Here is a 16629-nt window from a genome sequence, read left to right on the forward strand (position 1 = left end):
AAAAGTCCTTGGCTAGTGTAAGCATTACCTAGCAACAACTAAAACATCGGTGCGTTATCAACTTTGTTCTCATCCTAAATCCAAAACACTGTACCAGCTACTAGGAAGGAAATTAACTCTATCCCTGCCGAAACCAGGACAGTGCCAAGTAAGAATCCTTTAATAAAATGAGTTTCGGAGCATTTTAGGGATCAGGGGAAGATGAAGAGTTTGATTTCTTTTCTTTTGTTACATACAAATATCTAAAATATTCTTCATACAATTAATTTGATTACCTAGAAATCAAAAATAATTTTTTTCAGAGAGTAAGAATCCTTTAATAAAATGAGTTTCGGAGCATTTTAGGGATCAGGGGAAGATGAAGAGTTTGATTTCTTTTCTTTTGTTACATACAAATATCTAAAATATTCTTCATACAATTAATTTGATTACCTAGAAATCAAAAATAATTTTTTTCAGAGAACCTCTCACAAGCTTTATAATCTTCATCATGATTATGGTTTTTGAAGTAACTTTTGATATTTTATCAGTAAGAGCTAACTTAAAGATAGAATTAAAACTAACATCCAAGGAACTGCAGGTTGTGGGTAGGAAATGACTCCTCTCCTGTACAAAATAACATTGACAAGAACAACTCACATCAGTGGAATGCTTTTGGTATGTAACAATATTTATCTGTACTTACATGAGACACTTCTTTACTGTTATGTCTCATACATAACTCTAAAGTTAATCCAACAGAAAGAGAAGTGATGACAACAGTTATTTTATTTCACATTTCTGGCACAAGAAGGAACTGCAGGCAACATGTAGTTATTTAAACCATCTCAAACTCATTTCCAGCAACAAAATTAGCTTTTTTTTTTTTTTTAAAGCAGATACTACTAATGTGCAAAATTTAAGCTGTTATGATTCAATTGTCAGCTTCCTCAGGAGAAAGACAATAATTTCTTCCTGAAGAGCCCTGGCCATTCTTTGTTTCTGAATAAGAGCCTATTCCTTAAGATTGTTACACTGTTCATTGATTCTCTTCACTGGAGAAGATAAAACTATTCTCTTTGAACCATTCAGAAGAATTCAGCAAGAAAATATTCCATCAAAATGAAACATATAGTATCAGGTGTTATTTGCTATTATGTGAGTTATGTTTTTGATACAATTTTCTCTCATGAACCACAAATAACTCTCTTAAACTGGGAATAAAATATTACATTCATGTATCAAGATATGCTGTAAATACATAATTCATAGAAAAATAGACTGCAAATATCCTGGATGTATATTCAAATGTAATGGCTAAAGATGCTTTGAAATTTGTACTTCCAGAGGGTAATAATTTTTTTGTTACATAGGAATATCAGTGCATTTATCCTCCAGCTAATAAATGTCTCTGAAATCCGGAACTGATTTTTTGAAACCTTACAAATAAAACAGAATTTAGTTTATTTATGAATTATAACTCTCTTTAGAGAGCTTGAAGTATGATCAGTAATTCACATGCACTGACTGTAGCTGGATTATCAATATTGGCTGATAGTTTACTAACTTTATAGAAGGTCTTTCTTGTCTGTATTTTTTTTTTCTTTTCATTTGCTAGTATTCAGGGACTCGTGGCAACAAAGAATATTTGTTTAACAAACCCAGTAAATTCATAATCTGAAACTTATTCATTGTGGCAGATGTCTCCATTAATAATAATACTTATAATAATTATTATAATGGTCCTAATGCTTTGCTAAAATTCTCCATGGTGGCACTAGGGCAAATGGTATGAATGAATTAACTCACTGAAATGAACTTCATAAACCAAAGCAATGCATAAGAACAACGTGGAGTGAGAAGGAACACTATAAACTCTGTAAGATTAAAATGTACTGGTAACAAGAATAAAATCAATTTCAGTTGTCAGAAAAACAATTACTAGAAAGTTCTAAAATAGAGCATATTTCATATTTAGACCTTTGTTTTTATAGAAAATGAAAAGATTTTGCCAAACTTTCTTGTATTGAAGAAAATAAGAGATACTGGACAGGAAATCTTTGTTCAGTAACCTATCTCAAAATACTATTTTTTTTTTTCTGTCTTGTTAAGTGTTGCTCTGTTAAGGCCAACAAAGGGATACGACCAAGAATTTTGTGTTTGAGCTTATATTTTTTCATCTAGCTTTCAGCTCAAGAAGTCCTGACCTGAGTTTTGAAGCATATGTAGATTTTTGTGTCATTTCCTAGATCTAGCAGTGTGCACAAATCTTTCCATTAGAATTTTAATTTGTATATCAAATGTACTGCAGTTTTACATTTTTCTGTCTTGAACATAAAAGATCATGATGCAATATCTGTTGCTTGTTTGTATGATGGTATATGACCAAGCCATATTATAAAATATCCCTGGATATATGAAAACAAATCCTCCACTGGTCTAAATTGTCTTAGTTTCATTTGTTTTCAGTGGAGTTATAATAGTTTATACCAGTTGGCTGTATGCCTTTGTACTTACATATACCAGTGTTGTTATTGCTCTACAGTGCAGGATCTACAAATCAACAAAATCTGTAATATTTTTAGATTTTTCCAGATTGAAACAGTTCCCCACACCACCAGAGCACAATGGCATGTAGCAGTATAGCACTTACTAGCCACAGTGCCTTGTTTCTCGTCAGGAGGGGTAAGCTGGATATGTAGCAAATCAAATTATTCTAGTTCCTCCACCAGCTATGAATTTGGAACATCCACATCACCAGTATTGTTATTATGAATTTCTTCTTTCTCGATACCACTCAAACTCAGAAAAACCTTCCTATGATACTGTGTTTTTCAACTCCTTGACTATAGATCATGATGATTTATGCTGTGGAAATTCTTGCAGTGTATTATGCATGCCAAGTCATTGTACTTACCAATTCATGTAAGCTAAATTTATCTGAGACTTATTCAATACTAAAGCAAGGAGACACAAAAGGCTGGAACCTGGGGAGTATGCTCTCTCTAAATGAGTATTCCTCTCCTATGCTCTTCCCTAGGCAGTTGATATAACCCATTTCAGGGTTTCTTTCTGGGAAAAAAAGCTATTTCACAAAGGTTGCTAGATATTCCACTCTTTGCTGAGCTCTGATATGTGAATAAAAAATACAAAGAGTTGTAAACAGTTGCTAACACTTCAAATTTAGGGATGTTATAGTACAGGAAAAAATAATGCAAAACAAACTCTCAGATTTTAACATACTGAACAGGTGAAACAATAATTTTCCACCTGTGTGGTCCAAAAGTAAATCTTTGAAATAATAAAACAATTCAAACACTTTGAATCAGAAAGGACTTAAATTGGGAAAACAGAAGCAGGAAAGATAATGTAATGAGATGGAGGTTACTGTTTTGAAACTTTCTTCCAAGCACACTTAAATGAAACTGTAAAAAGACCTTTGAAAAGATCTTGGATATCTTTTTAAATAATAGAATAAGTAATAATAATAGTATCAATATTTAACAATGGTGCCCACACAAGACAAAACCTTGAAAGGAAACATTATGTCATAAATCTCATCCTAGACAGTGACAGAGTCCTGCCATTACAGGGAACTTTCCTCTGCTTCTAGCAGATAAAGAAGCACACTATACTCATGACATTAATTGCTCCCACAGTAAAACACAAAACCTTAATAATGTCTGTGAGAGCAGATATATGTCCTTGCATCGCTAAATCCTGCCAAAAACTCACAGAAGCAGACAGTGAACTCCTAACATTGTCATCAACCCTTTTTGCACTCTGAAATGGACTTAAGACCCATATCTAGGAATTTGTTACTTTTCTTTCATGCCTAAAACACTGCCATGCACAAGATCTGTCTTGTTCCCCTGCCCTCCCAAATGTTCTAGAAGAGGGAATGTTCCCAGAATGGAAAACCAAAAGACACTTTTCTGCAGCTATGGACAGTTGATAGGAACCGATAAGTGCATGACAAACATTTTGATGTGCAACATTTCATTAGTATCCTGATCAGTAAGAAATTATTCAATACATTGTCTCTCATGGAGAATTATACTTTTCATAGTAAGACAATGACCACAATGTCAGGCTTCAGAACAGAGCTGTAATAGTAATGTCATTCACTTCATGAAATGATTGACACCTTTAAGATATTACAAGTAATGACTGACTAGAACAGTGAGGTAGTCAATGGCTGTGAGGAATGGCTGTGATTTAGTCATCCTGCAAGACACTTGAAATGTGTAGTCATTTCACAAGTCACTGGTTTTGAATTACAAATGTAACAAGCACAAAGGCAAGTTAAATGCCTTTTGACATGTTTTCATGTGACAAATATTTATAGCAAAGTCATACAGTTAAAACAATAAATTAATAAACTGTTATACTAAGTTAACCAAGTTACTACAACTGATATTTCAGATTAAGGTTTTAATGATGTTTCTATCTTTTTTTCTTCCAACAGAATAAAAAAAGCACACCTCAAATTTGGGAGTAAAACAACTTTTTATCTAATGCGAGAATATTTTTAATCAATCCTAAGAGCATTTCGGCTACATAGTTCTCAAGCCGCTGGATTCATTGTTTCCCAGCTAGTGTGGGTTGCTTAACAAAAAAACCCCATCAAAATCAAACAAACAAAAAAAAACAACAGCAAAAGAACAAAAACAGGAGAAAAATGTTACTTTCTCCGTATGGTAAGTCTAACTGGCAGTAGCGACTTTACCCCTTTATTTTCTTTTTAACTTAACCATAAACTTGCCTTGGATTTTATAAAATGTCATTTTTACCATTTCAGACAGTACAATAGGTCACACTGGGCACTACAAGACTGCAATATTAATATTATAACACAAACTTTAATACAATGCAGACTTATAAAACAGAAATAAAACTGCCTCCACATTTTGCTGCATTTAACCTTCTCAAAAACACTGCAAAAAAGTACTCTGATGTAATTTAAATTTACAATAAAAATTAATATCATTCAATCCTAAAAATATCTATCTGTCATTTGGGTGGCTGCTTTTATTACAGAACCACCTAGAGATTTAAATCTGGTGTCGGATCTCAGTTTTCTTAGGGTCTGGTAAACAATAAGATCCACTGTGAACCAGAACACAATCTAAGGGGTCGGAAAAGCAGGGGAGGGGTACCAGCCCCAGCAGGTCAAAAGCTTTTTTGGTGTCATAGATTCATTGGGTTAGTACTTAACCAGAAAGCAGCATTTTCATTTTAGAGGTTATTGTCTTCAATTAATAATAGTAAAGAAATAGCTTTATATGATGGCTTTCCATTTGTCACTGTTTTTCACAGGGGATAGCTAGATTCCCCCTGTAAAAATGGAGACACTGGTATAGAGTTATGGCTTGTTTCAGGATGTTTGGGAGGGCAGGGGAACATGTGTTTTACTGTGGGAGAGATTAATGTCATGAGTATGGTATGCTTCCTTATCTGCTGTAAGCAGAGGAAAGTTCCCTCTAATGATATTTCTGTTAATATCTTTTTCTTCCTTCTTTTTTCTCCCCCCCTCCCCCCCCCCCCCGAAAGGAAAAAGGAAAAGAAATTATGAACATATTGTTTATCACCAGTGGAGATTAAATTGATTCCATGTTTAGACAATTTGCCCTTTAGTACGTTTGCCGGTAATACTCTTAACTGGGTTTGAGATATGCCAGATCTTAATGATAGCAGTTTCACGGTACAGGGCTGTTTGCAGTTCACTATTCTGAATATCTTAGACTAACCTCAGACTTACAGTATCTTCGGTTCCCAGTGAAAATACTTTCCAGTATTGCAACAGAATATGTTTTGCTAAAACTGTTATTTCTAATCATACATAGTTTTTCTCATACATTTCATTTGTTTTCTCCACCATTTTTCACATCTTCTCAAAGATTCCTCAGAAAAGAAAATAATTTGACATATTAAAGGTTTCTTTTTTCCCATTACTTTGTTAATTAAAACTTGATGAGTGTCTGTTTATGTGCAGGTCATCTTATCAGAATCTTTTCTAACAGTCTTCTCTGAACTGCCAAATATAAATTGATTTCAGTGCAATCATTAGGTACTAATTTGATTAGAATGTTACACCTCCCATTTTCACACTTAAAAGTTATTAATGTATCAAAATGATCTTAAAATTGAAAACTCATTATGAAACAGTTGCAAATACTGAAACGTTTCCTTATTGGCATCGATGCTTCATAGTGTGGATTGATTGATGAACACCGGTCATTTTATAACGACAGAACTTGTACGTCTCAAAGATTAGTCTTGAAGATACACTAGGAATTCAGTCTGAATCACACAAAAACATTGGCAGTACTTTAACCACTGTGTAATTGTTAGAACTCTGTTATGCTACTAGTATTTGCTACTTGAGTATTCACACTTGAAGGAATATTTTGTACCTACCCACTCACCTTCCCCCCAGAAAGAACTGTGGATTTTAGGTCAAGGGTTAGGTAGCTTTCTATACAGTAAAAAAAAAAAGGTACCTGATTTTCTTCCAACTCCTGAATATGTATAAACAACATTAAAAGAAACTGAACCATACCCTTTTGAAGATTTAGAAGACTGTTCTTAAGTGCCTGGAAAGGAGGCAGAGCCAGCCAGTAATAAGTATTCAGACAGGATGCTACCCTCAGTAGGTTAGAAAGCTAGTAATCGAGCTGCCTTTTTGTCACGTATGAACTGTGAAATATGTCAGTCCTTATTTACACAAGCAGCTAATAATTATTTGAAAAGTGCTCTATAGAGTGAAAAATAAAGGTTTTAGTTTATTGTTATGTTAAATGTTTTAGGTTACGATATCTCATTACAATGCAAATGTATATAATTGTTTCTTCTTGTACAATAACTTTTGCCAAGGCAAGTGATAGAGCCAAATAAGGCTCTGTAATTTGGCTTTGATGAAGACAGCCAGTTAGTCAACTTCTGCCTCTAGAAAACAGTCAGAGCAAGTACAGATGTCAGGTGGAGAGTTCCTTAGGCTGTCTGGTGACCTCCATGCTACTGAGTAAAAGTCAACAGCTGCTTCAAGTACCACTTGTAAAGATGATGGACATTGATTAAACCCTATTGGGAATCTAGAAGCTAAAAGGGCTAGTGTAGGAACAGACAACCTTTGCCTTAGAAAACATTTAAAAAATTCCTAACTGTGTTTAACTAGCTAAGTAGATGCATTGGTCATTTATGTAAAAAATGTGTCTCTTTATGGGGGACTTTGCGCTAACTGTAACCTTTTTTAATGAAAGATTATCCTATCATCTGTTAAAGTGTTAAGAACAAGCAGATGCATGGTGTAGTTTGGAAAGGAAGTTTACAATAGATGCAATGGTGTGAGTAAATGCATTGCCATATAAGCTCCAAATCACTCTGTCCTCCCAAAATAGTTCTGTAAATGCATATCTATGTTGCTTGAGTGGTGACTGACAAAACCTCAAGGCAGGATGTAATCAAGAATATTGCAGAGCTCTGTATGAAACAGAATGGCTTAATCATTTATGAGTCCTGGCAATGTTGGAGCAGTTCTATAGTTATAAAAGCTAAAACTTCACTTAGATTTAAATAAGATCTGTAGTTAAATTACACTGTGAAAGATGGACAGTGAAACAAAAAGGTCAGTACTGAGGACTGCGTGTGGTTTTTCTTTTTTTTTTTTTAATCCAGCTAATATAGTGTTCCTCGTGCTATGGTAAGAATATTTGATCACTGAGAGCATGTCTTAATGCCTTGAGGTGTAAAAGATGTTTTTTAGACAGACACAAGAGAACGAGGATGATAATTTGGACAAGATGTTTCTAAAGGACCAACTACCAGCAAAGTAATCAGCTGCTGGGCAGAGAAAACACTAGGGGAGGGATGACACAAAGTAAAGTGACAATATCAGCAGAAGACAGCAGAGCTGGAGGACATTCTGTATTAGATTGTGCAATCCCGTTAGTGTTGTGTAGACAAAGATATAATCATGCTACAGTTTGATACAAAGCAAAATAATCATATAGAACTTACTTGAATGCTTAAGCCAATTATGGCTGATTACAGTAACTTATTAATATATCTATACTAGTGAGCACTTAATTGACATTTGATTATCAATCTAAGGCCAAAACTCAGACTGTAACAAATAAACCGAAAGTAAATAAATGTAATAGAAAGTTTATTAAAATCAGCTTCTATCAGTTTATAAATTACTTACTTCATGCTATGAACATAGAACACTAAAATATTTACAGAAATATAGAAAATATATGAAAAAATAATTATCTGAATATTCAATTTAAGATTCATATACGACTGCATATTTCAATAATAAAATCCAAACTTGATTAGGAAAAAAACAAAAGGAGTTTAGTCTTTGTTTTAAAACCGTATTAATTCAAACATCTCCATCAACAATTGTACTATATATGCATGATGTCTAATTTTTAATGAAAATGACATGATCTGCATGCATGGTCAACATGAAAGACAATTTAGTCCTTTATGTTTATAAGAACACAGAATCACTGGCTGTGGGTGACAGCTAATTTCCTCTAGTCTCTTTATGCCCCGCAGCTATTAATGCATGCTGATCTTCAAGTATTATTGGAAAAAATTAAGCACAAACATTAAAAGAACAAAAAGAAAGCCATCAATTTTAGGCTAATTTTAACAAAATAATTTGAAATGCACTACTACAGTAAAAGAATATATAATATAATGCTGGACTAACAATTTCGTATGAAAAACAGCCTGATATCACACACACACAAAAACATTATAAAGTACAGATGTTCTCTTAGATTAAGGAAAAAAGTTCTCTTTTAGTGTATTTAAACAAGCCATATGGGATTCATTTTAGTCATTTCAAAGCTTTTTTAGATATTTCTTGAACAAATACTTAAGGCGTATGATACGGGATGTAAAAAAACCTCTCTAACATACTTTTATTCTTTGGTATTAAAAAGGTACAAGGCAATAATTTAGGAACTTAATACCGAATGGATTAACTAGAAACCAAAGACTAGTAAAATAGGAAAAAAATGAAGCAAAGCAAAACTTTCTTCTTGGTTTTACAGCCTTTGCCAAATCATTCCCTATTTTTCGTTGAAGTTAAATGAGTGTGGTATATTTCACATCTAAGCTCATTCACTTTAACTTTCCAATAATCTGTGCTTTCCTCTAGCTGTGCAGAAAGTTCTCCAACACTTTTTATCCAGTCTGATTTGTTTGTTTATCCTTGGTTGTTCCACATTCCTCCTTATTAGAAGTTCCATTTTCCCCCTTGAGGGACCTTTTTGGCTATTGTACAAATGCAGGATATGTGTGACAAAGTTGTGATTAGAAGACAAAGTCTTAAGCAAGTTAATATCCTTTTGCCCTTGTTTTTCTTTGTATTGAGCTCAAAGGTACATATTCTGATTACAACTACCTGCAGTTCAGACTGTCGATGCTGATTTTGAGTTTGAAATTGTGGTTTTGCCTGTGCAGGTTATTCATTGTCTAGAGATGTATACTGAAAATAAACATGAATTAGACATAGTTGATACCACATATTCCTGTGGAACCACATGAGAAAGAATGCAACTCACTTTGAAAGAGCTGCAAGGTTCAAGCAGTTTGTATGCCTTAACCCAGCCTTTGCTTTTCTAGGAGCAATTTCAAAACAGTGTTGCAAATTCTACTATATAAAAATTCAAGTTTTGGAAGTGTGAATTGCTCCTCAGTCAAACCAAGTTAAGGTGAAGCAATTAGTTTTCAGTGACTCTGGCAATCAGCTTCTGAAGCATCTTATATTTGCACACATAAATGATGGTCCAAGCAAAAAGGCAGGCAGAGTTATCTGAAAGAGGAAAATTGTGCCTGACCAAAAGGTTTTCGCTGCTTACAGTCAAGTCCACTGCAAGGCAATTTTAGTTCTGATGCGTTAAAAAATAGATATTATTTATCCCATATAGTTAAAGCTTTTTGCAATAACTTGCAGATGACTATATATTATTTCTTACTTTTGCTTCTCAAAAATAGCTATTTCAGAACTGATTTCATAGGAATCTTTTCCACTTTTTCCTATGAAGACATATTTATACAACTCCCAAATGCTTAGAATCTCCTTATTTAGTTACCAAAAGGAACTGACTGTTGCCTATTACAGCTTCCAAACTTTCCTGTGAATCTCCAGTATGCTGCTTCACAATTACGGCATGAAGTGATTTTGCTTCTGAGATGGATGTGTTTAATCAATGTGCCATACAACGATACATCGTAAGCTCTGCAGCCAATTTGAAAATGCTCTAAAGTCCAATACATAGATTTTGGGGGGAAATATCAGAGTGATCTTTTCCACATCAAGGACAAAATGAATGCAGAGTTTGACTGAAGAAACCCCAGAAGCATGGGATTGTTTGGTTTCTAAGATTGGTAATAGGACATAGAGCTTATGCTTCCAAATTAATTGTACCAAAAGTTTTTTTCTTTTCAAGTGGTTTTCTGACGTATAAGTAAAATTAGCACTGTTCTTGGTGTATTTTCTAGTGAAGGGCTGACCTTCTCTCAGAGTCCATAAAGATGCAACTGTTACTATCTGGCATTCTGAGCAAGAAGATCTCATGATTAAATGACTGCAAACTCAAGGTGGCTTTCCAGAAGATGGTTGGTCATTTACTAGTGGGATGAAAGGAGCTGCAGAAACCTTCATTTCTGCTTCATCTACTACATCAATTGTGTAAGGAAGCAGAAGCTTGTGGTGTGACCAGAGGTGTGAACTTGACTTCCTTTCCTGGTAGTGAATGAATTTAAAAACCCCAAACATATAAACTGGAAAACTAGGCCTCCTCAGGGATATTTAAGTTGTAAAAAAATACTGAAAACCGTATTTAGTATGCTTAGGAATATATCAACATTAGCAGAATGGCAGTCTAAAACATTTATATGTTTAGTAAGTATTTGCATTCTACTCAGGCTGAATACTGACATATGTGAATAATTCCCATTAACTTCACTGGGGATGATTTCTGCTTGTCTGAGTGTGGCTTCCACAAAGTAAATAATAACATGGTGATGTGCTTAAGCGTCAAGGATGGGAATGCATGGAGGTTCATATAAAATTATTTGGGACATTCAGTATTCCACAGAAGATGCTTTGAGCTCTCACAACTGAAATATTGCATGTGGAAGGATTTCATTTCTAAAAAACATTTTCTTGTTTTAAGACTTCCGTGGCACGTCTTTTTTCAGCTCAATTTAAGGTGAAACTTTGCTTGTTTGCTCATATTATAGATGAGTCTAATATATATAATCTTTAAAAGGTAATGGTATAGATTTCTGTGGGTTGGATACTTTTTATTAGCAGTCACTCAAATTACTGGATTTAACATTGTCATTAGTGCTAATTATGATCCATTTTGCTACATGAGGAAACTGGAATAGAACACGATGAATCACGCCTTTGCAATGACATGACATAGTCTGTTGGCAAAAAATACAGCATATAGTTTAAATTAGTTTAATTTTTATTCCTTGTGCTAATCCTCAACATTTCAATCAACTTAATAGCAATAATTTTGGCTCAGCATACCTATTTCCAAAAATAAATACATAAATTAAAGCTATGTAATCCCATTTCCAGACGCATTTATAGAATGCGCACGTAACCATGCTGGTCAGAAAGGGGCAGTTTCCTCTCTCATTTCACTTAGCAAATTTTATTTGCAAATTAAACAGTGAAATTATATCCTTCTTTTACCACCTTTTTACGTCTTGTAACCTGGTTCTGTTGTCTTGATTGCTGAGGTAATTCGAAGGAAAAAAAAAAGAAAAAAGTTAAGTCATAGTACCATGGCCCCATACCAAAAGCATATTGCTGTGCATTCAATTCCAATATTTCTCCTGAGGCCAAAACATTATTTTCACAAAGAATAATGCTATGCAAAATAACAGGAAACATACTGTGAATAATGTCTTACATATGAAACCCTTGGTACTGTTAGTAAAACATTGGTTATGTGCATACAAAATTAAACGGCCATGAAGAAGAGACAACATAATAGTTTGTGGATTTATTATGTATTAGCTAATAGTGTTTTTATTTTATTTTAAACACTAATATTTCTACTTTAAAAATATTTCTAAAATTATTGCATATACTCCTACTGTTACACGTGGCAAAAAGAGGTTGAAAGTACCTTTAAAAAAAAAAACAAACAACACAAGTGGAGTAAATGTAAGGGACACACTAGCAAATACCAAGCTGACAATGTTGCTGGACTTCACCCTGAGTAATTCCAAGACCTCGTTAGCCCGAAAGGATTGGCCTTTTTATTATTCTGTCATAATGGGTTATTAGTATGGTCTGCCTCAAAAATGCAAGAAATTGTCCTTCATCCTGAAATTACTACTTCTGCTGTATCTGACACATCTTGCTGTTGCTGCACAGTTTCTGAAAGGCCAGTGTCAAAATGCAAGGACTCCTGCTCTCTGAAACCTCCTCAGCAGCCCAAATTCTAGCTGAGAGATCATCATCACATACTAGTTTTTTGGACACTGTAACTCTTCCTAAACACTAGGTCTCTAAATAAAAATGCGGCAATCGCTTCTGAGAACATGAATAAACCTTAGTGCTGCCAAAGCTCATCATTGCTGCAGTGCCTTTTGGACAGAAATAACATGGCTCCATGGCGTCCACAAGTTCCCTTCCCAAAGATTGAGCTGGCTGGTTGGATAAAACCTAACAACACCCCCTGTTTCAGACTTTCAAGAGAATTTTTGAGGTGTTCTGGTAATTGAATACTCTAAGATGCATGGGTTTATAGAATGTGATTAAGTCCATGTCTCACTGGACCGTAGTGTGGCCTCCACCTTGATCTATGACTTCTGGTCAGTCTGTTCTCTGAGGGTGCTGGATGTAATCTAGTTTTGGATTTCACCTACTGGTGGGCTAACCGAAAAGAAGTCCCAGTAAAATATCATAGAGTCAGAATCATAGAATCATAGAATGGTTTGGGTTGGAAGGGAACTTTAAAGATCATTTAGTCCAATCCCCCTCCTGTGGGCAGGGACATCTTTCACTAGACCAGGTTGCTCAAAGGCCGTCCAACCTGACTTTGATGGGGTATCCACAACTTCTCCGGGCAACCTGTCCCAGTGTCTCACCACCCTCAGTGTAAAAAATTTCTTCCTTATGTCCAATCTAAACCTACCCTCTTTCAGTATAAAACCATTGCCCCTTGTCCTGTCACTACAGGCCCTGGTATAACGTCTCTCTCTGTCTTTCTTATAAGCCCCCTTTATGTACTGGAAGGCTGCAGTAAGGTCTCCCCAAAGCCTTCTCTCCTCCAGGCTGAAGAACCCCAACTCTCTCAGCCTTTCTTCATAGTAGAGGTGTTCCAGCCCTCTGATCATTTTCATTGCCCTCTTCTGGACCCACTCCAACAGGTCCATGTCTTTTTTGTGCTGGGGACCCCAGAACTGGATGCAATACTCCAGGTATGTACTCATGAGAGATGGGAGAATCACCTCCCTCAACCTGCTGGCCACACTTCTCTTTATGCAGTCCAGGATACAACTGGCTTTCTGGGCTGCAAGCGCGCATTGCTGGTTTATGTCCAATTTTTCATCCACCAGTATCACCAAGTCCTTCTGTGCAGAGCTGCTCTCAATCAATTCAACCCCCATCCTGTGTTGATATTGAGGATTTCCCCGACCCGGGTGCAGGACCTTGCACTTGGCCTTGTTGAACTTCATGAGGTTCACATGGGCTCACTCCTCAAGCCTGTCCAGGTCCCTCTGGATGGCATCCTGTCCCTCAAATGTATCAACTGCACCACTCAACTTGGTGTCATCTGCAAACATGCTGAGCGTGCACTCAGTCCCATTATCTATGTCATTGATGAAGGCATTAAATAGTATTGGTCTCAGTACAGACCCTTAAGGGACACCACTCATCACTGGTTTCCACTTGGATACTGAGCCATTGACTGTAAATCTCTGGATGTGGCCATCCGGTTAATTCCTTAACCATCTAACAGTCCATCCATCAAATCCATATCTCTCCAATTTAGCACCAAGAATGTTGTGGGGGACCGTATCAAAGGCCTTACAGAAGTCCAGATAAATGACATCCATAGCTTTTACCTTGTCCACTGATGCAGTCACTCCATCATAGAAGGCCAACAGATTATTCAGGCACAATTTGCCCTTGGTGAAGCCATGTTGGCTGTCTCTAATCACCTCCCTGTCATTCATATGTCTTGACACAGCTTCCAGGAGGATCTGTTCCATGATCTTACCAGGCATAAGGGTAAGGCTGACCCTTTTACCCTTTTTAAAAATGATGTTTCCCTTTGCTCCAGTCACTGGGGACTTTGCCTAACTGCCATGACTTTTCCTATATGATGGAGAGTGACTTGGCAACTACATCAGCCAATTCCCAGAGGGTAATTTAGTTCACCTCTTAGGCAACACTGTCTGACCATTATCACAAAGTCCCTTCACACTTTGTAGACACCTACATTTCTGATACATGAGCTGCAGATGCACGTGACTACCTTCCAGTAAGGATTTTAGTATGATTAGCTAAACTATATCTAGACAAAATATAATCAGAAAGCTATATTGTGTTGACTGTCAGATCAGATTGATACTTATTATTTTTCCTAGGTTCGTTTCTCACCAGTCATGCTAATATGATTGCACAAAGTCACAGGTTTGTTCTTCATTGCTAAAATCAAAACAGTTATTTACTTGATATAGCTTAACACTTTCTTGCAAAAACAGTGTCATCGCTTCTGGAAATATCACTCTGAAAAAGCTTAGAGACCTGCTTCCTTAAGCATGCACTTCGTACATTTTACACCTTCTACACATTTTTTAACCATATTGGTCAATACCTTGGGCATGGTTCTTACTGGCTGCAGAAATAACTTCTGACAAACTTAAATTAGCACTTACCATGATATCACCACAGTTAAGCTCTTATCACAATTTAATACACAATCATTACTAAGAAGAATTTTTAACAAACAATCCAAACATTCTAACTTAAGAAATAGTCTTTCTTTTTCTGGTGTTTGTTTTTTTTTTTCTTTTTCTTCACACAAACAAATAAGGTCATAATAAACTTTTTGTATTGAAGGTGACTTCTATATTTAAATATATGCATAACGCCATCTACTTTTGTCAAGAAAACTTCTTAGGCATAGATGTTACTTCCTTGCATTTCTCTAGACCTCAAAACTTGAGAAATTAAATAACTGTGTTAGAAAAAAAAATAGTTCTAGACAGATCCTGGAAACATCCCTGCTTATGCATCTTTTTATTCTAAATCACCTGCTGTTTCCTGGTACTGTAAAACCTCAAATATATGAGATTACTCATCATGGAAGAGGTCATTCTTAAAGTGGGAAGACAGAACACCAAATGCACAGTCACAAAAATATCACTCACAAAAATACCCACAACAATCAAGATCACTCTCTGTACAGTCAGAGGCCAGTGGGAGTTTGCCTGAACAGAGTCGGAAGACAAAACAAGACACTTACTCTTCAGTCTAGTGTTATAATTACAGTTTTTTATCAGAAAGCATGAAGCCAGAATGTTCAAAAGTAAACCCAAACCAGATCTATTTCACTCTGGTTTTGTGTGTAAAAACACTGCTGTTATCAACAGGACCTTAGGAACACTTGCAGAAGAAAAGTTAATTTTAAAGACACAACAATTAATTTTCAAATCGTCTCCAAACTAGCCTGGCTTTTGCATTTCTAGTGATGTGAAAAATGACAATAAATACCCAACTCCATGTGAAGCTAAAATTATTTGGAACTGCAATTTAGTTATTAAAGCATAATCTCTTAACACATCAAATCTCTCCATTGTCCTTGATTTTAAAATTCCTCACTTTACATATAACAGATGGTGGGGACATATATGCAATATATATATGCTTATGTACACATATGTGTACACTAAGGAGTTCTGATAGTGAGACACAGTATAAGGGCTTTTGGGCTTGAGCTTGGATCGTTACCTTCACTGGAACAATGGTGCAGTGATGAGATCTGGAGGTCATTCCAGAAGGATGTCATTACCCTCTCATGCTATATTTCTCTCATGGTATATGCACGGTGCAATATGGGCGCTCATCATCGAGAATGGTAAGGGGCCGGGTGAGGTTTTAACACTTTCCCTCTGAAGGATTTTATCCCATACTTGCTATGATGCTATGAATGATCTCTGGGAGATAGGCTCTGAAACAGAGGTTATATTACTCCTTGGGCATCAAGGAGGTAGTGCTGCAGAAATTGACCATCTTACCTAATATTTTAGTGATGAAAAAACACAGCTGCGATATAGGACACTTTCAATTGATTATCTTGTCTTTTTGAGGAATCTGATCCCAGGTCAGTGCTGCAGTCATAATGAAATAAGAGATAAGGAAGGGTAGTTCTCTGCCTCTTCTTTGTTTCAGTAAGTACCCTAAATATTGGGCTACATCACCACTCTTCTGTCTTTGTCCCAATGAATATTTTATTATGCTATGCAAAGAGCAATACTGTAATAAAAGGCTGTGAAACAGTCCTGACTGGGATTCTTAACCAATCTGGCTAACAGACAGACTCCCACCCAGCTGCTTCCTCGCTCCCCCACTCAGTGGGACAGGTAGGAGAA

This window comes from Aptenodytes forsteri, unplaced genomic scaffold (genome assembly GCF_000699145.1).
Source record: "Aptenodytes forsteri isolate BGI_AS27 unplaced genomic scaffold, ASM69914v1 Scaffold62, whole genome shotgun sequence".
In the NCBI taxonomy this organism is placed as follows: domain Eukaryota; kingdom Metazoa; phylum Chordata; class Aves; order Sphenisciformes; family Spheniscidae; genus Aptenodytes; species Aptenodytes forsteri.